At 50.4% G+C, this 18,643-nt stretch overlaps 1 long non-coding RNA gene across 1 annotated transcript in view; it reads left to right on the top strand.

Annotated features, from left to right (window-relative positions):
• LOC131495672 (uncharacterized) overlaps positions 1 to 18,643 on the top strand; it is a 35,051-nt gene extending 16,408 nt beyond the window's left edge. Inside the window, exon 3 of the long non-coding RNA XR_009254060.1 lies at positions 17,749 to 18,643. This is a non-coding gene — a long non-coding RNA (uncharacterized LOC131495672). The remainder of the gene's footprint in view (positions 1 to 17,748) is intronic.

The following is an 18,643-nucleotide window of genomic DNA, read 5'->3' as shown; positions in this document are numbered from 1 at the left end:
ACAGAAGGGGAGAGTCTGCAAATGGAGGGCTAACATCTCCCAATCGAAGCTCGCGGACCTGAAGGGGAGTCAGGAATTTGTCTTGAGGATCTGGATTTGGTTTGACTTCATTTTAAAGTGCTACATACATCTTACTGGTGTATTGAGCCCAAGCCGCATATACGCAACCCCGATTGCTTCTGAAGTCTGATGGCTCACGGTTCTCGCCTCCAAACCTGAGTTTGGTCCATTCCGTTCTGCCTCCCACCAGAAATTCTTGACACCCTCACGTCAATCCGCTTCCCTCCTCTGCTTTAAACTTCGCTCAGAATTCACCTCCCTCAGAAATTGTTCTCCGCTTCTCTAGCCCTCCTCCGCAGAAACTACTCTCTGATTCATTTTTAGTGCCTCAGTGCTCACAAGAAGCAAAGCCACCATCTTGGAGCAGCGGTTCGTGTTGGGTGTTATGCTGACTATTTCACGTATGCTGTTTCTAATTCTACTTTTTAATGTTTATTTATTTATTTTGAGAGAGAAAGAAAGAGAGCGCGTGCGCACAAGCGGGCAGGGGGCAGAGAGAAAGGATCCCAAGCAGGCTCTGTGTTCAGGCGGGAGCCCGATGAGGGGTTTAATCCCACGAATGTGAGATCATGACCTGAGCCAAAATCAAGAGTCCAATGCTTAACTGACTGAGCCACCCAGGCGCCCCTTTCATTCTTATAATAGGGGTCCCTCCCCCCTCCCCTGCCTCTTGTTCTGGTCCTAAAGTTGCAACAATCAGTCAGGTCTGTCAATTTCACCTCTAGTAGGTAACTTGCATTTGTTGTCTCTCCATCCCCACTCCAGCGCCCAATTCCAAGACTTGTCTCCTGCCTGGACTACAGCACAACCCCTTTTTACTCTCTCCCAGACCCCACGCACTAGAACAGAAGCTTCTTAAAATTTTTTTTAATGTTTATTTATTTTTTTTTAGAGGCGGGGGGGAAGAGAAAGAGCGCACTAGTGGAGGAGGGGCAGAGAGACAGAGGGAGACACAGACCCCAAAGCAGGCTCCAGGTTCCCAGCTGTCAGCACAGAGCCGGACGCAGGGGCTCTGAGTTCATGACCTGAGCTCAAGTTGGACACTCAGAACTGACTGAGCCTTGCAGGTGCCCCTAGAACAGAAGCTTCTTGAGGGCAGACCTTTCTTGTCCTGTTCAGAGTTCAGTCTCCAGTGCCCATACAATGCCCTGTACAGTATTTACTTTTGACTAAAAGAACCGGTGGAAAGAGTGGGTAAATGAAGAAATGACGGCTGTTTTACAGATGAATATATTGAAGGTTGTTAAGGAATGTTTCATGATCTCATGATCTTGCTATGAGAAGGGGCCACAATGAGATCCCAGCTGTGTGCATGGGTCACTAAAGCCTGTAAACTCCCACCTGCCTTTCACCCTAGTCAGATATGCACTGTCCATTTTACCTACGTGCATTTTGGATCAGCCCAGGTGGATTATAAACTTCCCAGGGAGGGGAACGAAGGGAAACGTACTCATAAGCCCCTGCACCCAAGAATTGCCCTGATTTTGAGTTGGGGGACTCAGGGTTTTGAATAGTATTAGTCATCCTTAAACAAATAGCTCCACCTCCCAGAACCTAGTTTCCTGGTCTGTAGATTGGGGATGATAATGTGCACGTCGACCACTCAGCGATGCCATAGGGAAGCACGGGGCTATGCCTGGGACCAGGGCACCGGCATTCGGGGTGGAGAGAAGCAGATGGGGCGTAGATGTGTACTGGAGAAGAATCACCGAGCATCGTCGGCGTAAAGGATGGTCATTATCATTCCTGGCTGGGGCATAGGACTGCACTGCAGGCCACAATGAATGTTCCGTCCCTCATTGGCTTTCTTCCCCACCCGGGCTGCCTCCTCTGTCCAAAGGTGTTGAAAACCTCCTCTTTTTTCATGCACAAAGCCTTGCAACCACCCTGTGTCTTCTCTCATCCAGTGTCCGCAAAAGCAGCTGCTCCGGACCGTATGAGGACTCTCTCTCCTTCCGGTTCTCTAGGTTTTACTCTGTTCCTGGACATCTGCATCTCTGTCTCTGTCAGAACGGTGTCTTCAAGGCACAGGGTCCCCTGCCACTCCCAGCTCAGCCGTACAAGGGCTCCCCACTTCTATGGATCTGCCACAATCTGAGCCTGGCCTCACCTCCCACACGTGGCCTTCCATCTGGCCTTAGTGGCCTCTTGCCTTCTCAGGATGCTCCCCGTCAGTCAGACTCAATTACTCTTCAAAATTTGTCCTTGGAAGTCCTAAAATCCTTACTCCGGAAGAAACCTGAATGACATCTAATCCAACCTCTCACTCAACTCAGGACTTCCTTCTAGATTCATCTCTAATAAATTGTTCCCTCTGGATCGAAGTGGTTTCCACCACTTTCCTTCTCCAAGGAGGCCCCAGAAGCTCCTGTGCATTTTCTTTGGTATTTTGCCACTTCCTGTGCCTGAACTCCTGCCAAGGCGGCCCGTCCCTCCCTCAGGGCCCCATTCAAACCTCACGCCTCCAAGCGCTAAGCTCCGGCCACCAAGCCAGCAGTGACCTTTCGTTCTTCTTTATCCCCTTGGGGTGGTAGTTAACAACACGAGCTGTTTTGGGTTTTGTTTGTTTTGTTTTTCCAGTGGTCGTAAAACACACATACCATAAAAGTTACCATCTTGGCCATCGTGAAGGGTGCAGCTCTGTGGCATTAAGTACATTCACGTTGCTGTGTGGCCATCATCACCGTCCACGTCCGGAACTTTCTCATCAACTCATTAAACATGAACTCCCCATTTCTGCCCCCCCCCCACCCCACCGCCCAGCCCCTGGCAACCAGCCTTCCGTGTTCTGTATGAATTCGACGACTCTAGGTACCTCATACAAGCAGAATCACACGGTGTCTGTCCTCTTGGCTTATTTCACATAGCGTAACGTCCTCACGTTCATCCATGTGGCAGCCTGTAGCAACATTGCCTTCCTTTTCAAGGTTGAATAATATTCCATTGTACGTCTAGACCACATGTGGTTTATCCACTCCTCTGTTGGGGGCACATTTGTGTTGCTTCCACTTTTTGGCTTCCGCGAGTGAGTAAGTGACACGAGTTTTGCATCAGACACAACAAAGCTTAAATCTCAGCTCTGTTACCTTTCCGCCTTGGGTGGGACACCTAACCTCCAGGAATCTCCGGTTTCTTCCATGTAAAATATGATAGTGCCGTGTGCCTTTTAGGATTTTCACAGGCAACGAATGAGGTAAGGGACATGGAGTAATAGTGAGCCGTCCTGGCAACTAGGAAGTGCTCAGTGAAGCCGGGAAGCCACTCGTATCACACCGTGTCACTTACCAGCATGACTTGGGTGTATTAGCTGCTTTCTTTTTGAAATCGACAGCAGTTCCATCCCCATAGCTCTTGTTAGAATCTCAGGGGGCCGGGACTCGAACATAATAAGTAGTCGCTGACTCTCGGCTGATTGCTTGACTTGGAAACGGTGTGTGTGCGTGCGTAAAAACACGCGTGCGAGTGTGATCATGTGTGTGTAAGTATGCCTGCGTGCGTGTGTGCGCACATGGGTCACCGGGGAGCACGAGAGAGGCTGTGAGGATGTGTGCCTGTAGAAGACAGGGTCAACCATAAACATTGCCTCTGCTGTATATGACTCCCATGCAGCATATGAAGGGGGGGGGGTGCAGCTCCAGGTCACTGGTGAATGTTTTGTGCTTGCTTCCTCTGTGTTTGCTCACCCCCACCCCTTAGATCTTGTGCTGCTCCCCCAGGGGGTGGAGTGTGTATGGAGTGCATAAGTGAGCTGGGAGTTGCGAAACAGAGTAGGAGGGTACCCAAGGAGGATGTAGAATGGCGGATCCTTTGTTCTGCCCAATGGTCCCCTGCCCCCACTCTATGCACACCCTGAAGGGCTGTTTTCTGTGCCAACCTGGCCTGCCCATTCCCGCAGCCCAACAGAAGGCCTGTCCCCACTTGGCTTTTGCACACTCTGGCCTTGTGACAACGCAGTCACCCTCCCCGCGCCTCCCCCTCCCCTGGCCACTTTGCTTTGGCAGGTGTGAAATATTAATTGCCTCACTGGGGACTGGGCTCTTTCTGTCTGTCGTGTCTGACCAGAATATCATTCTCTTCTGCAAATATAATTACCAGGGTTGGGGGGGGGGGGTGGGGGGGTGCTGCAAGGTAAGGAGTAGGGGAGGGGTGTGTGGGAGGGGTGTTGAGAGGGGCGGCAGCTTTTTTTCTTAATCGCCTCTTGCCTGTCTGTTAATTAGGAGCCGTGCTTTGCTACATGCTGAGATATTTTGGTTAATTATGAAAGAGAAAAGGACAAATTTGTCACGTCTTTTGTTTTCGTTCCGCCACGTCTCATGGTGACAGCGGTGTGAGGCTGACGGACTGCTCAGGCGGCACTGCCAGATGCTGAGGAGCCCCTCCTCGGGAGGCGGGAGGGGCCGGGGGACCGAGGTGGGCAGGGGGCCATCTGCGCTGTGCCTCAGGGGTCTGAGGGACAGAGTCACATTCTTACACGTGAATGTGCAGCGGATGCCAGGGAGGAGCCCACAGGAAAGAAGAGGTGGCGGAGACACTCTGTCCGCTCTGCCTTGCTGGCTTTAGGCGGATACCCAGTGGAGCAAGCCTGAACTTGCCGTTAGCATTCAGGGCGGACGGGTGGCTTGCCCAGCCTCCTAGGGTCTTGAGGAAGTGGGGGGCATGCTCATGTTGGAGTGTGGGGGTGAGTACAATACAGTGCAGTACTCTGCGGGCATGTCATGGGATAGACCACACAGGGGACGTGGAAAGATGTGCTAGTTCTCTGTGCCGTTGTTCACCGGGCTCAGAATTTAGTCTCTGCTTGTACCTTATTCCCTAGAGCAGGATAAGAGCCCCACCTTTGGGCTTTAGGGCTCACTGAGCTTCTGTTACGTGATGGTTAATTTTATATGCTGTCTTGGCTAGGCTGTGGAGCCCAGTTGTTGGCTCAAAGACCAGTCTAGATGTTGCTGCAAAGATATTTTTTAGATGTGATTGATATGTAAAACCAGTAGACTTTGAGAGAACTAGATTAACCTCCATAATGTGGTTGGGCCTCATCCAATCAATTGAAGGCCTGAAGAGCAAAGACTGAGGTTTCCCAAAGAAGAAGAAATTCTCCCTTAAGACCACAGTATAAAAAATTCCTGAAGCTTCTCACCTTCTAGCTGGCCTGCAGGGTTTTCTCTTTAATGTTTGTTTATTTTTGAGAGAGAGAGAGAGTGAGAGAGAGGACAGAGAGAGAGGGAGACAAATGATCCGAAGCGGGATCTGTGCTGACTGCAGAGAGCCCGATGCAGGGCTTGAACTCACGAACCGTGAGATCATGACCTGAGCCTAAGTCTGACGCTTAACCGACGGAGCTAGACGGGTGCCCCAGATTTCAGACTCTAGACGGCATCAACTTTTACCTAGCCTGCCCACCTTCCTTCCAGATTTCAGATTTGCCAGCTTCCACGATAACATAAGTCAATTCCTTAAAATAATCCTCTCGCTCTCTCAGTACATGTGTTATAGATAGATATCTGTATCCGTACCTATACATGATATATGATGTTCATGATACGTATATATCCTATAAATGTTTCTCTGGTGAACCCTAATACATACCGCCCCTCCCCCCTGCCCCCGCAGCCTTTACCTTCAACCTGGTCTTGGATCTGGTTCAAGGTCTAGGGGACCTGGTTCCCTTTCTGCGATGGCAGGAATTGACTGGGTCCCCCAGTATCCCCTGGGCCTAGAATAGGGCCTTCCTGTAATAGGTCTTAATATGTATTTGTTGCACACTGAATGAGTTCATTTGGAAAACAAGAAAGACCTACCCCCCCCCAAACCAATCAAATAACCATCCAAGGCAGCACAGGCAGTTCCTGACTTATAAATGTGTTGAGTTCCAAAAATTCATTTGAATTAGTTGTCTGAAGCTTTTTCCCATAACAACAAAGATATCAGTGCTGGCATGGCTCCAGGGCTGGCTGCCAAAAACCTATTTAACCCGTAGTATAGATTAAGTACTGTGCATTTGCCATGAAAAATAGTAGAAAACAATACTCTTGCAAGGCTAGTAATTAAAAGAGAAATATGATAGTATTGAATAAAAATAGATGAAATTTTTCATTTTGAACATTGGAGTGTGAGGAAAAATAGGAAAGGATGAGCAAGTAGAGAGAGACTTATGGAAAATCTGGATGGAGTTTCTGAGTGGTTTCGAAGGTTTTAGAAGCCGATGGGGCCGAGTCTTTATTTGATCTAATTTCTGCTCGGTACTCACGGTTATTCTTCCCCTTCCCCGTTTGCTATATAATGAGGCTCCTTCTTATTGGTCTCAATTAAAACCGTTAGTTTGTCCACAAAGGTAACAAAAAGAGGAAGTAAAGGCACCCGGGGCTGCGGGAGCAAAAGCTAGAGAGAGAAAGCCCGCAAACCATTGAGAAAAGGTGTGCACCGAAATGGGAAAGGGCAAAGGAGGCCAGGGTCAGCTGTGAGCCCAGCTCCAAAGCTGTGCAGGGAATGCGGAGCTGCGGACTCTGCAGTGCCCCGCGCCGGTCACCAGGAGGCACTGTTGTGCTGTCCTCACCCAAGGCCGGGGGTGAGGTGCCTTTGAGGAGTAGGTGGGGAAAGCGGGAGGGAGAGCATGTGGTGGACCTTTCCAAGCTGAGTGTTCCTCCTGCAAAGGCATTCTCCAGTTCTAAAGATGGAGATGAGTGTTGCAGACCAAAAGACGCCCAACATCCAGAGTGGGGAGTGTGGACTGTGGGAGACTCACGGGGAAGTTGAGCCCGGGACTGACCCTTCTGCACCAGCATTACAGGGCCGGCGGCAGGAAGGCAGGGGGCAAGTTTCAAAAAGAGCCATTGGGAGCAAAGTTCCTGAAGCAAGAGGGGGCCCGGTGTGTTCTGGGAAGGGAAATAACCCTGCGACATGGACTTTGTGAAATAAAGCAACATAAATGGGGATGTGAGTAAATGGGGATGTGAGGATAGAGAGGTCTCGTCGGTTTGTTTTTTTTTTTTTTTTTTTTTTTTTAACGTGGGGAGGGAGGAACAAGACGATGAGTTCTTTTGTAAAAACCAAAAGCTTTTGATTTTGAAGTTTTTTCAGATTTGCCGAAAAGTTGCAAAGATAGTACGGAGTTCCATGTACCCTTCACCCAGCTTCCCCTAATGTTAACCTCTTACACAATCACGGCACATGTATCCAAACTAAGAGATTAACACCGGTACAATGCTAGTATATGGAAACTAGATTTATTTCACTTTTGCCAGCTTTCCCACTGAGCGTCTTCCGTTCCGGGATCGCGTCGAGGATACCGTGTTCCATTCAGTCCTCTGTCTTCTCCAGCCTGTGACCATTTCTCAGCTTTCCCCCATGTTTTTGGTTTTTAGGAAGAATACCACAGGGGAGGAGGATCCTTCCCATTGAATTATATCAGGAGGCACATGATCTCACTATGACTTATTACTGGGGACACGAGCTCTTCTTGAAGGCTCGCTCGCTCTCTCTTTCAGCCTAATTTTCCAGGATAATCTAGTATTCCTGCCTCTACGTACCTTAGTATCCAGATGAACTAGAAAATCTTTCCTGCCCCTGGGAAACTGCGTGCTTTATCCTCTGTGGATAATTGATCATCAGGATTTTCTGTGGAAACATTACTAGCTCACTCTTCCCATGCTTTGTTAGAAGCGGGTCACTAAGTCCATACCCAAGGAGATGGAAATGAAGCTCCACCTTCTGGAGGAAAGAGCAGCGAAGGATTTTTGGAGATTTGGCAAAACCACCAGGTAATAATGCCCCTTTGGGGGGGGGGGGAGGTGATTTGAAGCTATGCGACTATTCTATTTCGATGAGTTCATGATTGGGAATGTTGACTCGCTGTAACTGTAGGACAGAGGACGTACTTAGGAGGGAGCTAGAGACATAGGATGAGGCCTCTCGGGGTCGCTAAGACCGGGGATTTGTGTGTGAGAGCCAGAGAAGGTCATTCTTTTGTGTGTGGTCAGCGCCCAGCGCCTTGTTGCCAGGGCTGGGAGTAGCTGAGTGTTGAGAACCTGGATGGGGCCTCTACAGACGAGGTCAAAATAGTGGTGGAGGGGCGCAGGCGTGGGAGGAGAAAGGTGCAATCAACATGGATTCCTAGTAATGGATCCATCTTTTGCAGGGGACAGGGCTCAGGAACCCGCCTGGCTGTAAGAATTCAGTCCCTCTAGTCTCCTGGCCCTTCCTGCCGGCCCTGGGACGGACAGGAGTGGAGGAGGTGGCCTCCAGCTTCTTTGAGGGCCTTCCCTCCGAGTTGTGACAGCAGCCTGCTTCCCGGTCCGCTCGGGAGCTGTGGGTAACCTCCTCTTTAAGGCTGCAGCCTGACACAGCCCGGCTTGCCGGTCCGCTGAGTGTCGTCTAATCTCGATCAGCCTCCCCTGCCCCACCATCTCCCCAGATCTGGGGGCAGTCTGTAACTGGGACTCCTTTTAGCTCTGCTGATATGCAGATAGCAGCAAGGCACCCATATGGGAGCTGGTGTCCTAGCATCAGGACCCTTGAGGTTTTTGCCCCTTTCTGTTTTTTCCTTCACAACCTGGCTTTAAAAGACGGTTGCCTGAATTAGGGAGCTGTTTGTTCCTGCAGAGGTGGCGTTTGGATCAGCTGCAGGGTGCCTCATGGGCTGGTTGGGACTTCCTTTCTCTTTTACTCAGTCATCTCTGTCACTGTCCAGCCATTGAGAGACAGGCTGGCTTGGTGGGGTTCAAAGAGCATTATCCCAAAATATCTCCCGGGAGTGATCGAGCCTGGATCCTGATGTCCTGGCTTGAATCACTTGTTGCTTCAGGTACACAGCCAGTTCTCACCACGTGTATGTGTGTGTGTACATGTGTGCACACGAGCACATGGGCGTTAAATGAACTGTCTCTTTCGCATCTTCAGCCTGTCTTTGATTTATTGGATTTCATGGATCTGTGACCCGGTCTATCTCACCTCTTTCAAAAAGCCTTCCTGGATTAACTTTACATCAACCCAATTTTAATTTAGCTAATTTAACCTCAGTTCTGTGCTATCTCTGTAAATTTAAATGTGAACGTTCAGCGTTTTCTTGTAGAATGTAAGCTCCTTGAGGGTATCTCCTGCCTCCCTAAGTCTGTATTATTGGTAGGCAGGCTAAAAGATGAAAACGGAAGTTCTTTGATCAAAAAGACAAAACGGAAGTTCTTTCATCATATATGGTCTCTAGTGACTTGTGACTCAGCCTGTCCTCTGGAATGGTTGAAGACCTGGATCAAACTTCCAGGAACCTGGGGATGTCACGTCCATTCTCCTGCTTGTGTGCATGTGCGTGCATGCGTGTGTGTGTGCTTGTGTGTGTGTGTGTGTGTGTGTGTGTGTGTAAATGCCTCTTATTCCAACCTTGTGGCTAGGCCTCTCTAGTTCCCAAAATAAACTACCAAGAGGGTTCAAAGAATTGCCCCTACCCTGAGGCAGCAAGCCCTCCTTGTCCCCGCGGAGAAAGGGCCCAGTGCTTAGAATAATGAAAACGCGGACACCTTGCATCCGTCAAGAAGTGGGGAAGCGTGCTGTTTCTATCCAGGTCTTTTATTCTTCTCCTTGTCTCCTTATTTGCATTCAGTGAGGAGGTGACACATTCTAGAACATAACCTCCCGTTTTCATTCCAGGAACCTAATTGTTATTTCTGTGTTTGTGAAAGATAAAGGATTAGCAAGAATGCTTTGCATTAAGGCACCATTTGTAAATGCTTTATAATTATTTATGAAATTATCCCACATTTTATAGCATGGGAGATAATAACTTAAATTGATGTATTAAACATGCACAATCATTATTTTAACAATATTAAATGCACCTCTGTAGAATAATCATTTCATAAATACGAAGAAAGCATTCAGAAGTGGCACCTTAATTTAAGACATTACAGGATTCGTGACACCCAAATCCACGACCCTTTTTCTTGAAGACAGATGGAGTTTCTTATCTGGCTGCAGTGTTCCTCTTTCGTGAAGTGAAAATGAATTCTTAAATTAAAAAATATATTATCGAGGTAATTTTGGCAATGTGATGAAGCAATGGGAGAGGAGATAAGCAGAATTTCCAGGGACCAGAACAAATTGGACAAACCTTATCTGTGCTTGTCTCTAGCCTCCCCACGCCCAGGGTACTGGAGGAGTCATCCGGTCTCTGGGTATCCTGCAGGGTCCTGGGGAGGAGGTAAGAACGGGCTAATGGTGGAGACAGTTGCATGATTCCCCTCTAATGCCAGGGCTTGGGGGGGGCTGTTTTGAGCAAGAGAAACCCTAAGATAGGAGATCCATTTTTCACAGCGGTAGATCTCGGCAGTGAGGGGATATAAATCTAAATCCCAGCCTGTTATTTGTGGGAAGCTAGTCTATTTTTTCACCGGGTTAGCGGATCCAAGGCAAATAAGCCAGTCTCCCTGGCAGCGCAGCGCTACTGTCTTTTGCTGGCGGTGCCCTCTGCTGGCCGCTGCCAGAATTTCAACACCACATCTTCCACCTCTCCACCAGGAACGAAGCTTTCTAGGCTCTGTGCCTATGCCCTGTGCTAAATATTTTATTAACGTGGTCTCATTCCATTTTTGCAACAATCACTGGATGACAAGACTGAGCCTCAGTGAGTTTAAGTGCAGGCCCAACCTCTTAACCACTGGACTATCCTGAGTTAGCAGGCTAGGCCTTGAGTAGCTCGTTCTCCAGCCCTGGGCCCAGGGAGGAGTACAAATCTGCTCTGCGCTTAACGACCATGCTCCACAGCCTTAATGGGCTTATTTGGAAGTGCACCTTAGGACTCCAGCTTAAACCTAGCAATCTCTCAAGTGCAAGTCCTTTGAGGGTGCACTGGGTCTTTGAAATGTATAGTATTTATTCTAAGATCTCGTCGTGGCCCCTGCGCATTCAAATACTGGAAGTTACACCAGCTCTTCTTTCTTTCTCACCTCATACCCAGGAAAATCTGTTGGCCTCACCTTCAAAATATATCCAGAATCCGGCTTCTTGTTTTTGTTGAATATTTATTTTTGAGAGAGAGAGGGGGGGAGCGTGCCCGTGCGTGCGCGCGTGCACGCACACGCACGCGGGTGGGGGAGGGGCAGAGAGAGAGTGGGGAACAGAGGTTCTGAAGCAGGTTCTGGGCTGACAGCAGACGGCCTGATTCGGAGCTCGAACTCACAAACCATGAGATCATGACCTGAGCCAAAGTGGGCCGCTTAACCGACTGAGCCACCCCGGCGCCCCGATCCAGCTTCTTTTTAACCACTTCTACCCTTATCATCTTGGTCTAAGGCCTGCCATTGCTTACTCGTGTTATGGCAACAGCCTCCTGATGGACTTCTATAGCAGTCAGAACGAGTCTATGAGGACACAAATCAGAGTGTGTTCTTTCTCCTTCTCATTCCAGGTAAAAGTCAAATGGTCTCCCAGTGATCTATAGAGCCCTACAAGGCTTGGTGTCTGGCCATAGTTTCCACCTCTCTCCTGCCCTTCCCTTTTGCTCACTCTGCTCCAGCCGATGGGCCTCTGTGGAATTCCTTGAATATGTGAGCCAAGCTCAGCCTCTGAGCCCTTGCACTGGCCGATCCCTTTGTCTGGAATGCCCTTCCCCCAGATATCCTCATAACTTGCTTCCACACCCCCTTCCCACTTGGCTCAAATGCCACCAACTTAGTGAAGCCCACCCTGATCACCATATTTAAGATGGCCACCTCCCACACCTCCCTGCCAATCTTCCTTCCCTGTTTTGCTTTCCTCCATCCATTTCTAGTATGTTCTATAACGTACTTACTTATATGTTTATTGTTTATCTCTCCACTAGAATGCAAGTTTCCTGAGGGCAAGTGTTCGGTTGTTGGCATCTGCCTGTTTCCCAGCCATCTGGAAAGTGTCTGGCATGCTGTAGGTACTTAACAAATACTTGTTAAATGCACAATGTTGCTTTCTTGTCCCCAGTGGGTGGAAGATAGAGTCACCAACTGTCCTGGTTTGCCCAGTGCTGACCTGGATTTAGCACTGGAAGTCCAGCATCTTGGAAAACCCCTTAGTCCCGGGCGAAAAGGGACAGTTGGTCCCCCGGATGACAGGCAAGGAGAGTATCAAGAAGAAGGGACAGCCGTCCCCAGGAGCCAGTCAGGCCTTCCCCCCGCCTGGGAGTCTGGAGAGGGCGCCTGTCCTCACCACATCACTGGAGGATGGCTCTGTCTCAGAAAAAGCCTTTAGAGTTATTGAAATTGCGGCTTATTAAGAAGAAGAAAGTGAGTTTCTATTTCCCTGTAAGTGGCACAGGAGTAGAAAAACGATAGTGTAATGATGTTCCAGTGGAACAATTATTTTCCTGAGACGGAGGAACATAAAATATCACTTTGATTACACTCTCTGCCTTCTTACCCCACGCCCTCCGGCTGAGTTCAGTGGCCAATAAATCTTCCTCGAGCCTCCCTGACCTGTGGTTGCCACCTCCGCAGGGACTCGCTGGCTGGCTCGGTCCTCACTTTCCCCACCGACCCCTGCTTCTCCTGACTGTGCTTTAGGGTGATTGATCGGGGCCAGAGCCGAGGGCAGAGGTGAAGGGAGACTGAGGCAGAGGAAACGGGGGCAGCTGGGACGCTCGGGACATGACCTTGAACCAGAGATGAAGGCTTGCCCTGGGGCAGGGCAGGGGCTGTGGCAGAGAACAGGAGAGAGGAGCGGAGATGAGAAAGAGCTTTTAAAGTCCTCCTCGTTAGGATTGTGCGAGAATGCAGGCAACGGAGAAAGTTGGGTCAGAGGTGAGGGTGGGTCTGGACGAGCAGAAACCATAGGTGGGCTCGTCCGTGCGGCCAGCTCGGGAGGTGTACGTGCAGACCTTTCTCTCTCTTTCTACAAAGTCTCAGTATTTACTCGCGTTGTTTGGTCTCTGAGTCTGCTGACTGAGTCCGCTTGCGTGGCCATGGCGGAACACCCCAGACTGGGGGCTGAAATAACACACTTGTATTTCTCACAGTTCTGGACGCTGGAAGTCCGAGATCAAAGTGCTGGTGAGAGCCCTTCCTGGCTTCCAGATGGCCTTCTTGTTGTGTCCTCACAAGGGAGAGGGGTGGAGGGGAAGGAGAGGGAACGTGCGTTCTGGTGTCTCTTCCTCTTCTTATAAATGCACCAACCCTGTTGGATTAGGGCATCCCGCCCATGACCTCATTTAACCTTTATCACCTCCTCACAGCCCGGTCTCCAAATACAGTCACATTTGGAGTGAGGGCTTCAACACACGAATTTGGGAGGTGTGGAAGGGACAGGAGAATACACACGTTCAGGGTACAACATTACCTTGGGTGATTTCCTCTTGGCTCCTGGGTTGTCACTCACTTTCAGCCTGAGGATTATATCTTGTCCCCAGATATTTAAAGCAGTGGTTCTCAAAGCGTGGTCCTTGGACCAACAACATCAGCATCCCCTGGGAACTACCCAGAAATACAGATTCTCAGCGCTCCCCCCACCCCTAGACCTCCTGAATCAAGGACTCCAGCACTCTGTGTGTGTGTGTGTGTGTGTGTGTGTGTGTGTGTGTGTGTGTTTAAATGTTTATTTTTCAGAGAGAGAGATGGAGTGTGAGTGGGAAAGGGGCAGAGAGAGAGGAAGAACAGACAGAATCCAAAGCAGTCTTCAGGTTCTTAGCTGCCAGCACAAAGCCCGTCACAGGGCTCGTACTCACGAACCACGAGATCATGACCTGAGCCGAAGCCGGACGCTTAACGGGCTGAGCCACCCAGGCGCCCTCCGCAGTCTGTGTTTTAACAAGCCCTCTGCGCAATTCCGTGCAAGGCAGAGTTGGAGAACAGTGTAGGGCCCTGTAGCCAGGATCACAAGTTGGTTCTCTGCCCCTGGCCAGGTCTCTTTTATCACCCATATTTCTGGACCTAAGCCGGACCCTCATCAGGGCGTCCACATCCCACATCTGATCTCGGCCAGGTACCTGCGCTGCTGGTGGAGCCTTGCCTAACCTGTGTTTTGATCTCCTTCCCTAGCACCCAGGTCTTGTACGTCTCTGGGTCCTTGTTTTAATTTCTGTCCCTGAACCTAGATGCTCAAGCCAGGGCCCTCCTACTGACTTCCAGGCCTTACTGCTGGCTTTTACTCCTGCTTTTCCTGACTTTTCTGAGTATGGCCTCCTGGGAGTTGTCCACCTGGGACTTCCTTCCTCTGTGTTTCCTGAAGACCTGGGCCGCGAGCTGCTGCCATCCCCTCCACACCACCCCTTCCCCCCCCGCACCCCCCCCCCCCCCAGCATCCACACCAGCCCCAGGCCTCACGGGGCTGGCCCACCCCCGGGGCAGTCCTGGCCGCAAGTCCGCTCACCTCTTAGCCCGCCCGCCAGCTGCATTATTCTTCCGGGCTGGATCATGTCGTGGGCCGTGACGGGCCCCAGGTTGTTCCCGGGGTGATGCTGGCACTGGGAATGCAGCATTGCGCAACTCCACGTTGCTGTGGCCACGGAGGGGTGGGCCGAGGTATTGGCCGGGCTCCCAAGTCCTTAGGAGTAAGGACAGGTGGTGGGGTTTTATTTCATTGTCATCAATTATAGGGGTCCTTCAGCAATTGCTGGCTGGGAATGAGAGGGATGAAGAAGCCTATGGTTTTTGTCCTAATTTGTTTGGTTTGGGGCTGGACCCCAAGCTCGGGAACCACAGTAATTAGCCCAGCTGCAGAATTGGGCAAATGTAGCACACGGCTGTCACTGCTCCAAGGGGCGGGGCTGGCACCAGACCCCTTGGCTCTGACAAGGCCTTTTGTCAGCTGGGGGTGGGCTGTGATTGCAGCAGCGGATGTGGAGGGGGCCGGGGCTCTGCGTTCCCAGCCTCCCCTCCCTGCTCCCTCTCCCCCACCCCTTTTGGCTTGTGGAGCCGGCCCCCCCCCCCCCTTTGCTGAGTCTGAGGGTGGGGATCAGGGAGGGAGACCACCCTGGGGTTGGGGGGCAGAGGAGAAGGGGCGGCCCAGCCTCTGAGCATCATGGAGGCTCATTTGATGGAGGAGTTGGCGTCTGGCGCTGGATGAGCAGGAGAGAGCTAAGAGAAGGGGCATTGCAGCCACGTGCACATGGAGGCCGTGCAGAGGCCCGGAGCTCTGGGAGAGGGTGTCTGCAACTTGCCAAGCCAACCAGGAGGGCCAAAAGATGGCTCGCCATGCAGAGCCTTGGTGGGAGAGGGGAGGCAAGAGTCAGAGAAGCGAGGGGGGTGCTGGGCTACGGAGAGGGGCTCCATGTCAAGCACTGGCAGGGCTGGGCCAGGGAGCTCCCATCGTGGAGAATGCCACTTTCACCCGGAAGCGCATTCACGTGGCCTGTCCACGCGGCTACGGGCTGTTGGGAGATGTGTTCACTGACACGCATCCCTCAGCTTTCCTGGAGGCCCAGGGCCTCTGGCGGGGTTTCCCCCCACCCTGGCTTTCCTTCTGTCCCCCCGAAGTCCTACTCGACAGGCCACATCCTCAGCTTTCCAGTGTGAACGGTTAACGCCTTCAGGCTCTTGACCTCTGTGTGCTGCAGAGTGTCCAGAAGCTGTGACCTTATGCTGACTCCCGTTCTTTGCCTTTAATTGTAGAAGGAGATAAGAGCGGGAGGGATTTAGGGTGGAGACATTGGGAAGAAAGTCTTACTCATAAAAGTAGGTGAGGAATGGAAAAAATGGGGGTTATCTCAACAGTCTACTCCAGAGCTGTGATAGCTGACCTCTCCAGAGGCTGTGGAGGAGACCAGCAACCACAGACGTCTCGGGTTCTCTGAGCAGACTTAAAGCCAGATGCCTACCTGGGAGCTAAAGACTCACCAGCTACCATTTTCTGCCATAGCTGAGTTGTCTTCCTTGTAGTATGCCCGGAGGGTCAGCCCTCCTAGTACCACAAGCGAGCGCAGTGCCATTAAGAGAGGAGTAGGGGAGAGGGGATGCTCGGCCTCTGCTTATCTTTGGCCAGATGCCCCTCGACCAGATGCCCATGTAGAGTTCTCTCAGACCTACCTCCTTCCTTTGTCTGTCAGCAAGACTGGAGGACATAGCCTTTCACAAACCCATGGCAAATGACAGCCGTTGGCTTCTTCTCTTGCTCTTGCCATTCCCAAAGATTCTGGGTGGGCAAGGAAGAGGCAGGGAAAGGATGAAAAGGCCCATATCCTGAGAGATGGTCAGTGTAGGGAGAGGCCAAGGGAGAAATGAGGTGAGTTAGGGCGGGAGCCCAACACTACATTTTGGGGGTTGTGGCCCAAAGCCAGGGCCCATGCTTGGGGTGAGAAAAGTTTGGAGGGGCGTTTTCCTCAGGCGGGGTCCCCTATAGATGGGCTACAAACCAGAAGGCCACCGACTCTGCTGTGCTGGTGGGGTAGCCTCGATATGTCTGTCGGTACAGTTTCATCCTAAGGGCCTGATGTCCTCCTTGTGAGCCTCATTGTCCTGCCTCTATTTCCGTTTCCCCTCCAGAGTGAACTTTGATTGAGTAGCAGTGGTGTCCATTTTGTTCATCCTTGTGTCCTCTGGGCCTAGAACTTAGCAGGAAGTCACTAACATTGGTTACATGAATTTGCCCATGAGAGAGGGATGGCTGCTGGGCCCGGAGCTGGGCGTGGTGGCATTCAGACAGTTCTGCTGTGGGCTCTCCCATCTAGTTTCTTTCTCTTCTTGTACGTCCTCCCTTCTTCATACTCTAGTGCTGTCAGCTATTCTTTTCTCATTTTCTCTGTATCTTCTCCATAAACTTGACCTAGTCCCTGGCTGTTATAACCATATGGGCAGATGTATTTGTAGCGTGCCTTCTCAATAGGGACTTCCCTGAAAGCCCAGTCCCAGTGTGAAAACATGGAGCCAGGGTCCCACTGTGCACTCCTCTCAGGGTCCTTCCAAGGATCCACCTGTCACTTCTCTCTCCAAGGCATTCGGAGGAGTCACACTTTATCCAGCCGGGCTGGGCAGGCCCAGAATATGACTTGGTTAGGTTACTCTGACCACACGTCATATCCCAAGGTCCCACTCAACCTGTTGGTGTCACACTCCTTTAGAAGAGCGGAAGCCTTTCACGCACCACCATCAGAAATAGACTTCGTCCTCCCGATGCAACTGACTAGGTATTGGAGCTCGGCTCCCAGATTTATCAATCAAGGCAGCACTGTGAGAAAATACAGACAATTAGAGGTTAGTGCCTTTTAGAGAAGACGCTAATTTGTAGCACAGACAATAGGAATTTTTGAGGAGGGATCGACGCTATGAGAAGGCAAGTGTCAGAATGACGTCAATGAGTTGGGCAAAAGTCGACTTCTCGAGAATATCTGGAAATCGCTAAATAGTTACCTTAGCTATCTATACCTTCTATCTCAACATCTGCTGCCATGGAAAACAATAACCAATATGGATGATGAAGAAGCCAGAAATTTTGCAATATTCTCATCCATCAAAGAAATTGTCTGCTCCACACGCTGGTGTCCAGCCTGTAAAGTCCCTTTAAATGAACCAGGCTTGGGAATCTTTATGATGGCCCCCAGAGGTCCCTGCCTCTTGGTTTTCACCTCCTTGTATAATCCCTTCCCCTTTGGCATGGGCTGGATTCTTGATTTGCCTCTAATGAATAGAACATGTCACTTCCAAGATTAGGTTATAAAAAGACTGTGATCTTCATCTTGGGGGTTTGCTGTCTCCTAATTTAATCTCTCAGTTTCTGGTTTCTGTCTCTCTCTTTCTCCAGTCATCAGCGACCATGTTTTGCGGATGCTTAGGCAGCCTATGGAGAGGCCCATGGGAGGAGGAATTGAGGCCTGCCAGCAACCACAGGAGGGAGTTTAGAAGTGGATCCTCCCCACTGTCCTAAGAAAGCCTTTAGAGGAAGCCACAGCTCGGGTCTTCAGCTTGACTCCAACCTCGTAAGAGGCTTTGAACCCCAGTCATCCGGCAGAGACATGCTCGGATTCGTGATGCACAGAAACTCTGAGATAGCAAATGTTTGCTGTTTTAGGCTACTGAGTTTTGGGGTTTCTTGTTACACGGAACGATAGATAACTAATAAACCTGTATATCACCAATCCTTGATCTCGGGGATTCCTTCAGACTCCCTCATTCACCACTGTCTCCACTCACCATTCTCTAGCACCTTGACTCTGGCTCCCTAACCCCCTAACCTCTCACTTTGACCCTTTCTGTCTTTGGCCTCTTGCCTGGCTTCTTGGGTTGATGGTCAGGTCTTGGCCTTATCATGTAGCTTTGACCTTGGTTCTTCTTCAGACACAGCATTGAGGATCTGCCTTCTGGCACCATGCTTTATAATCTTGTGTAAGAAACTATAAACTCCTAAACTCTACTCTGGCCAGGCTCACCTCTCACCTGCTCCAGGTCTATGCAGAAGCAGGATCAGAAAATCAGCTTGACTTAGTAGAACAGGAAAGCCTAACCAGACACTCTGGAAAGATTTTCAGTGAGGGCTGAAACAACCTTCTTATCATGAGAAAATCCATACATTGTAGCCCTTCGTCCCCATTCTGCTAGCGTTCCTATCAATCCGGACTTTCCTGCATTTGTTAGCTGATGGATGGCAAATGACTGGTCCATTGCTTTGTAAAAACAAGATGTTGTTTTCAGATATTTAT

Source organism: Neofelis nebulosa, chromosome 15 (genome assembly GCF_028018385.1).
Source record: "Neofelis nebulosa isolate mNeoNeb1 chromosome 15, mNeoNeb1.pri, whole genome shotgun sequence".
NCBI lineage: Eukaryota > Metazoa > Chordata > Mammalia > Carnivora > Felidae > Neofelis > Neofelis nebulosa.
This window is presented reverse-complemented; position numbering and strand designations above follow the sequence as displayed.